Below are 8,668 nucleotides of genomic sequence, written 5' to 3'. Positions count from 1 at the left end.
TCGGGCAGGCCCACAAATTGAAGATTACACCTCCAAAGCCTATTTTCCATATCGTCTTGCTTCTGCAACACGGCATGTAGTTGGTGCTGTAGGCATTCAGTAGTAACCTGTAATGGCGGCATCCTCCATGTGGATGAGGCACGTTTCCGCCTCCGTGACCCGTTCCCGAAGCTTTTGTAGATCTTGACAGATGAGGGTGATATCAATATTTTCCTCTTCAATATTACAGGTCAAGGTACTCTGGCAGGTGGAGATCGCCTCCAACACCTTGTTAGTATCGATGTTCACAGGTTCCCCCACAGAGGAAGTAAAAGCGCCATCTTCCCCTGTAGTGTCTCTCTTTATGTCGGAATTTATCCAGCTTGCCCCTAATGTCAGCAGCTTTTTTCGGCAGTGACATGTTGCGGGAGAGTCAACCTGATTTACCTCACTCCGAGTTTTATATAATCCACTGCAGACAAATTTTGTAGTCCTTTTGTATGCATTTAAGTACTTTTAAATAGGTCTACAGTCTCATGTCACATGATTTGTGGTGTGCAACTGTACTTTCTGAGGGACTGAAGAGCCTGCAGTGGGCAAAGTACATGGCTTGCACATTTGCAGATTTAGGAAAGTGTTTCCAAGAACACCAGATTACAGGTGCAAGACAGTTTTAGCCTGGGTTCACACTGATGCGGTGCAGAATTCGCAGCAGTTACTGTGCGAATTCCGCACCGATCACAATCGCACCCCATTCATGCGAACCACTGCGGGTGTTTATGTTATGTTAACAACACCCAGAAATCAGTTTGCAAAATGTGGTGCCTTGTGCAGAATCGGATCGCATGTGTGTGAATACCCATGCGATCCAATTCTAGTGCGAATCAAAAAAGGTTCCTGAAAGGGAATGTACGCAAAAGGGAATGTTGTGATTTGAGCCATACAAAATGCATGGCTTAAATTGCACAGCACTGAATTCTCATGTGATTTGCACAGGAAGGCAGTGCGGTTCCTGTGAGAATCACATGCAATATACCGCACCGCATATGTGTAAACCCAGGCTTAGGGTTAATGCAGTCTGGGCATAAAAAAGCACCAGTGCCCTTGGCAGGAAAAAAAAACACTAATTTAGAGTTTTTTTGTACTAGCATTTTGGCATGCTTAGCATTTCTTTCTGCCAGAAAATTTCTCTCAAAAATGCAAAACAGAAAGGTTATTTTTCTGCCTCTAAACGCTGAGCTTAAAATATGCCTCCAAACGTCCTAATGTGCATGGACACATAGGATAACATTGAGCTGCTTCTACAGGCAAAACACAAAACTCCTGCAGAAGCAACAATTTTTTTAAGTCCTCTGTGCATATATCCTTAAACTGAATCTGTCATGTCCAGTAAAATGTACAAGCCAACATATTTGGTAAAGGGCAGCCACATATTTCTGCATTTGTCTACAGATTAGTTCCTCTGTGTTCAAGGGAGGAACCTGTATTCTGGGCCCATGTTAAGTCCTGTCCCCTCTGAATCAATGAGAAATGGAAGAACTCCTGTGACCTGTAGAGGTTTTGCTAGGGGATACAGCGAACTGCTAAAAAGAGGGCAGTGCTTTTTTTTGAACTGGACAGAAGTCAGTGTACTGTATACAGCCAGACTTTAGGATCTAGGCACCTCCCCAGGTACAAAGGAACTGATATGTTGATCCGTGAAGGTATCTGTAGATATTACATTTTACCAAACATCATTAAACATTTGGTTATTCATAACAGGTTTAATTTAGGCCTAATGTGTTTTACAAAGATTTGATGGGATAAACAGAAGATCAACCCACATGGAAGAAAAATATATTTTAAATATATTTAAAAAAATATTCTTCTCAAATATATTGACATATATTTGAAATATTAAAATTTTGGCCGTATTCAATATATATATATACACACACACAGTATGTTGAAATGCGTTTTTATATATTACAAAATATATGAAAAATATTTTTAAAAATACTGTATTTTTCGCTCCATAAGACGCACTTTTTTCCCCCCAAAAAAGGGGGGATAATGTCAGTGCATCTTATGGAGCAAATATGGAGCGGCCAGTCCGGTATTTCCACCGCCGCCGTGTCAGAATACAGGGCCGGCCGCTCAGCTCTGCAGCGGGACCTCACTTGTTCCTCTCTCCAGTGCCACGCTGTCTTCCCGGCTTCTGTAGTGTGGGCGCTCGGCTTGACAGCCGGGTGCCCAGTGCGCATGCGCGAGAAGCGGTGCGCTTTGTGAATGGTAAGGCGGCACCTGGGACACATGACAAGTCCCAGAAGCCGCTGGACCAATCACAAAGCGCAGCGCTTCTCGCTCATGCGCACTGGGCACCCGGCTGTCAAGTCGAGCGCCCACACTACAGAAGCCGGGAAGACAGCATGACGCTGGATAGAGGAACAGGTAAGGTCCCACTGCAGAGCGGACACTAACTAAAGAACAACTCCGCGGAAGTAAGAGTGAGTACCTGTCAAATTCAGGTACCCGCTCCCCCCCCCTCCGCAAAGGTCAGCAGTCATCTCCTGTACTGTCCGCAGTCTCTGGTCATCTCCTGTGCTGTCCGCAGTCTCTGGTCATCTCCTGTGCTGTCCGCAGTCTCTGGTCATCTCCTGTACTGTGTCCGCAGTCTCTGGTCATCTCCTGTACCATGTCCGCAGTCTCTGGTCATCTCCTGTACTGTGTCCGCAGTCTCTGGTCATCTCCTGTACTGTGTCCGCAGTCTCTGGTCATCTCCTGTGCTGTCCGCAGTCTCTGGTCATCCCCTGTACTGTGTCCGCAGTCTCTGGTCATCTCCTGTACTATGTCCGCAGTCTCTGGTCATCTCCTGTACTATGTCTGCTGTCCATTGGTTTAGAATGTTTTTTTCCTGTTTTCTGCCTCTAAAACCTAGGTGCGTCTTATGGAGCGCAAAATACGGTACATTTTCAACTATACTATATGTCTTTAAAAACACATTTAATCTACATTTTTGGAATGCATTTACAAATATATGTAAAAATATATGTTAAAATAACTTTTTTATGTTAAAAAAAATAAGAATATATTTAAAGAAATATATATTTTAAAAATATTTTTCATATATTTTGTAATATATAAAAAACTAATTTCAACATACAGTGTATATATATATATATATATATATATATATATATATATATATATATTTATTTATTTTTTTAAATATATTTGCATACACCCAAAATTGTAGTATTTCAACTATATGTCAATATATTTGGGAAGAATATTTTTTAAATATATTTTTCTTCCATGTGGGAAGGTAGGTAGGTTGCACCCCATATGCATTTCAAGGTTTCAAGTTTGACTGGAGCATAACTTCAATGCAATACATCTATAGTGAGGTAGAGTATATATAAAGAATTGTTTATTTAAAGGAAGGTTTGGCCCAGGCATACAGACTACAACCTCTACAGAGCAGGCTTGAAAAAGATAGCTGTGAGCAGTCAGCATTACACAAAGAATAAACACTAATCAAAGGACACTCAAATGTATAACCAACACAGCTCTGGGGCTATATTTAGATGGCAGGCAATCAGTGAGCAGCCTTCAAACACTACAGCCTCAGTAGAACAACCATATTGATACAAATATTTTCCAGTTGTTCATTTCATTAAGATTTTATAGTCATTTCCAGAAAACAAATGAAGTAGCAGTAATTTAGGTTGTCATTAAAAAAAAATCAATTTTAAATGGCAAGCAGTTGCGAATAGCAGGGGGCTCTAAAGTCCCTCCATCTACCCGATTTCATCCACCCTGCATAGCCACAAAGAAATCCATTCTAAAAAAATACAGGATTTAGTGGCAGTGAGAAGATGTCTGAGAAGTTTTTATAAATATAAACTCATCAGCCACTTTATTAGGTACACCTGTTCAATTGCTTGGTAACACAAATTGCTAATCAGCCAATCACATGGCAGAAACGAAATGCATTTAAGCATCCAAATGTGGTGAAGACGACTTGCTGAAGTTCACACTGAGCATCAGAATGGGGAAGAAAGGGGATTTAAGTGACTTTGAATGTGACATGGTTGTTGGTGCCAGATGGGCTGGTCTGAGTATTTCAAAAACTGCTGATCTACTGGGATTTTCACGCACAACCATCTCTAGGGTTTACAGAGAATGGTCCGAAAATGAGAAAATATCCAGTGAGTGGCAGCTATGTGGATGAAAATGCCTTGCCAGATGTCAGAGAATGGGCAGACTGGTTCAAGATGATAGAAAGGCAACAGTAACTCATGTCAATATGGATCAAAATCTCTGTGAAATGTTTCTAACACCTTATTGAATCTATGCCATGAAGAATTAAGGCAGTTCTGAAGACAAAAGGGGGTCCAACCTGATACTAGCAAGGTGTACTTAATAAAGTGGCTGGTGAGTGTAGACAGAAGCACCAGGACACAGAGGACTGGGCCCTAATATTTTGTGCATCACCAACAGTGGTGTGTGACATGGTGGAAGATTTTAGTTAGAGGTGTGGTCAAGGACGGATTTCCCAATAGGCACTGTAGGCATGTGCCTACAGGCGCCAATCCTATAGGGACGCCCGTCTGCATGAGTTTTTTTTTTTTTACAGCTGTCCTGAGGGGTCCCGGAAATGAAGGTCTGTCACAGGCAGCTGAGCTGCTTGCAGTGAACTTAGTGCAGATGGCGGAAAAAAAGAAACAGTAAAGTAACAGACATACTTGAGGAACACAGATACCTCCCTCTACCTCCTCCATCTGCTGGTCCCCAGAATCTGATAGAGCAGCTCTAATAGTGAATCGAGGCTTGCAGTGATTGGGCGGCACTTGGAGGGGGTGTAGTCGCCTTGAGGTCATCGTGCTGGCCTGTCATCTGGTGCAGGTGTGACAGGCTCAGTCGGGCTGCAGACACTCTAAACCAGGGGTGTCAAACTGACAGCCCTCCAGCTGTTGTGAAACTACAAGTCCCATCATGCCTCTGCCTTTGGGAGTCAGGCTTGTACCTGTCATCCTTGCAATGCCTCATGGGACTTGTAGTTTGGCAACAGCTGGAGGTCTGCCAGTTTGACACCTGTGTTCTAAACAGAGCCATCCCCTCTCCAGTAGGTACTGGGGGAGGAAAGTGAGCAGAGGAGTCCGGGCCGGGGACAGTCAGGATCTATCTAGGCAGAGCAGAGAGGGCACAGGCCTGTCAGTGATCAGAGTGGAAGAGTCTCTACACAGCTGTCCTGCACACAGAAGAGGGGGGAGGGTGGATCACACTGAACAGGTCACTGTGTATACAATGCAACATCACTCCCTCCACAGAGATGTGAGGGGGGCTGTGGTCACCAGAGCTCCCCCACCACAGTGAAAGGGCTCCTCTGCGGAATCCAGATGTGAAGGGGAACTCTGATGTAAGAGGGAACACTGCGGACCTTGATGTAAAGGGGGAATCTTCTGACTGTGATGTAAGGGGGGGGGGGCTCTGGTGACCAGAGACCACCTTACATCACAGTCTGCAGTGTCCCTCTTACATCAGAATTCTCTTTACATCACGGTCCATAGAGGTCCCCCTTGCACCTACAGATTTTGATGTCAATGGGAACTCTGAGGACTTTGATGTAAGGGGAACTCTTGTGTAAGGGGAGGCTATGGTGACCAGAGACCCCCTTACAGAGTTCCCCTTTACATGACAGTCCACAGTGTTCCCCTTTACATCAAAGTCCACAGCATTCCCCTTTAGACATAAAAAAATGAATATAAAAATATTGTATCAAGGAAAAAAAAAAGTATCTTGATATTGTTCTGGGGTAAAGTCTCTATGCATTTCCCTCACTGCTTCAAAATGGGGACCATATGTCCTAAACTCGGTAAGGAAAGATATGAATAGATGTTAGACAAGGGGTGTCAATGAAATGTCTGAATTGCAAGGACTCCCAGAGGTTAAGTTTAGAGGGGCCATTGGTTTTTGTCAAGTCACCATAAATGGCCATTGTTCAGAGGGAAGGAAGGGGAGGCTTGACAGCTTTTTGCAGAGCAAGTCAAGGAAAAGGTCATCCAGGGAGCCGAAGGTAAAATTTTGGGTTACCAATAATTGGATATAGAAGGGAGTAGGTGAAGGAAAGTTCATATACATGTTTTCTTTAATAACATCACCTAAATCAAACAGACTCAGGCTTTTTTTATTTAGATGTTTCAATCTTATTTCCAGTAGGGCTAACACATCCCGCTATTACCACCAACACCCCAAACACTCATCAATCTGGGATGGATTTTACAAGGTGATTGTTATTATTTCCACCAACATGGCCAGTGCCCAAGCCTGGAAAGTCTAACTCTATCTTACTCCATAGCAAATGTTCATTGTAAAAACAAGGTTCTGATAAGGACGAGGCTATCCAGGCAGAGGGCATTAACTATTTATATTGAAGAAAATGAAAGCAACTTTTACTATGCACACGTTTACTGTTTCAATTGTTTTTTATTGAACTTTAGAAGTAGTACAGAAGAAAAATCATTATATAAATTATGTAACAAAATAATACAAGGATAACAACAGACATAGCTGTCTCAGAACTGGAATGATGAGATAGAGCAAGAATGGTAAAAACTGTAGGATTGTGGATGTTCACAAAACTGTAGGATATGTGGTCTTCATGGGTTTACAAGGGGTTATAAGGTTGGGGTGGAAGTGGAAGAAACAACAAAGCTGAAGGATTCAAGTTTGAAGGAGACAAAAAAAAAGGACTAAAGTCAAAATAGGCAGGGGAAGGATAGGGGGAGCACTAGGGGTAGAGTGGGAAAATAGATGGAGAGTAAAGAACAAGAAAAAAAAAATATATATACATACATACAATCCAGGAAGGGGGCCATAGCATCTATATGAAGAGCACAGAAACCAATCTTGTACTGGCTTGAGCTCATTAAATAAGCAATTAAAGCAAGTAAATGCTGCTCAGCAAACACAACTGTGCTAAAATTGGAAAATACACACAGTTTACTCTCATTTGAGGGCATTGTAACCAACTGCAGCAAGTGTCCACAGACTGCCTCACATGTTTGAACAAACGTTAGAACATGGTTCACTTTGATAGATGAGGCTTTCTGCAAACCAGAGACAGAAATATGGGTGTGTAGGGAATCGGTACCTGCATAGTAAAAAAGATAAGCAAAAGGGTTCCCAGATCATATATTTCCAACATAAAGAAGTCTTGTTCTACAGCTATGGATAAATAGCTTTAGTATAGATTAAAAGTGTTCTAGCAGAAAATTAGACATATTCTAGGAGGTTTCCACCTGATTCAGGCTTTGTTAGCATTATAAAAAACTGGGGTTGTGGATTTCAAGAATGTTTAAAAACATTGGTACAGAGTTAGGAGAGTGATTGAGACAAGAAATGTCTATCTTGCGTCTTTAACATGGAGCTAGGCAACCATTACAAGAAAATCCAGGTATCATATCTTAACTCCATTCGGCCACCAAAACCACTGTACTCAGAAATATTATTTGTAAATATTAATGTCATTTAAGGCTCCATGCACATTAGTGGGTTATTTTTAAGCTAAAAATATGCTCGAGAAAAAACGCTGGATAGAAAATCCTGGTAATAGCATTTAGGAGCATTACTGTTTTATTAGCGTTTTTACAGTACATGTAAAAAAAAGAAAAAAGAAAAAGCTAGAAAAAAGCTGGTATTGCATTTTAAAGTTTAGCAGGTTTTTTTTTTCTCATAATCATAAATTAACCACCTCCTTAGTACTATAATTACCCCACAACACAATCAACACCTTCCCCTGAAAGTGTACCAAACCATATAAGTGACAGTGTATTTAACAAATTCTCCAAAAAGCAATAATCCTACAATCACCTTAATCCCCAAATTTTTACAAAAATATATAAATCCACTACAAATATAAAGTCCACTACAATTCTTTTTCAAGTCCACTAAAATATCCAATCAATTCTTCCAACGATATTCATAAAATGTCCACCTCAAAAAAAGGAAAATTCATATAGTGCATTATCTTCCACAAAAATATATATGTATAAAAAAACTTTCATATACTTCCTACAGTGAATATAGGTGAAAATAGTGAAAAACGTGAACCAAACATGATCAGTGAAAAACAAATCAGTGTATATAACACTCTTTTAGTGCCACATCAAAAACTCAGGGTACTTCTATTTGCAGTAAGGGTACCCTTACCAACCATCCCAATATAGTATGCTTTATAATAATCCAGAAACTCCACAGGCTAGACCTCTTAGGGATCTTTCCTCTGCTGTATCCTGTAGCCACCACACTCTCTGGACTCCCCAGACACTCTTAGTCAGTTCTCCACCTTAAAATTTCATGTCTGCATAAGTTCACTGTGGCCTGTGCCCGTGCCGCTCTCCGTACCTCCCTCCTCTCCGATCCTCTGCCGCTGTTTTCCTTTCGGGTATCTACTCAATATCACCAGCTAGGAAAAACTGTTATATACACTGATTTGTTTTTCACTGATCACGTTTGGTTCACGTTTTTCACTATTTTCACCTATATTCACTGTAGGAAGTATCTGAAAGTTTTTTTATACATATATATTTTTGTGGAAGATAATGCACTATATGAATTTTCCTTTTTTTGAGGTGGACATTTTATGAATATCGTTGGAAGAATTGATTGGATATTTTAGTGGACTTGAAAAAGAATTGTAGTGGAC

This window comes from Staurois parvus, unplaced genomic scaffold (assembly GCF_062004578.1).
Source record: "Staurois parvus isolate SC_StPar_1 unplaced genomic scaffold, SC_StPar_1.0 ptg000014l, whole genome shotgun sequence".
NCBI lineage: Eukaryota > Metazoa > Chordata > Amphibia > Anura > Ranidae > Staurois > Staurois parvus.
The sequence above is the reverse complement of the archived record's forward strand: the minus strand, read 5'-3'. Positions refer to the sequence as shown.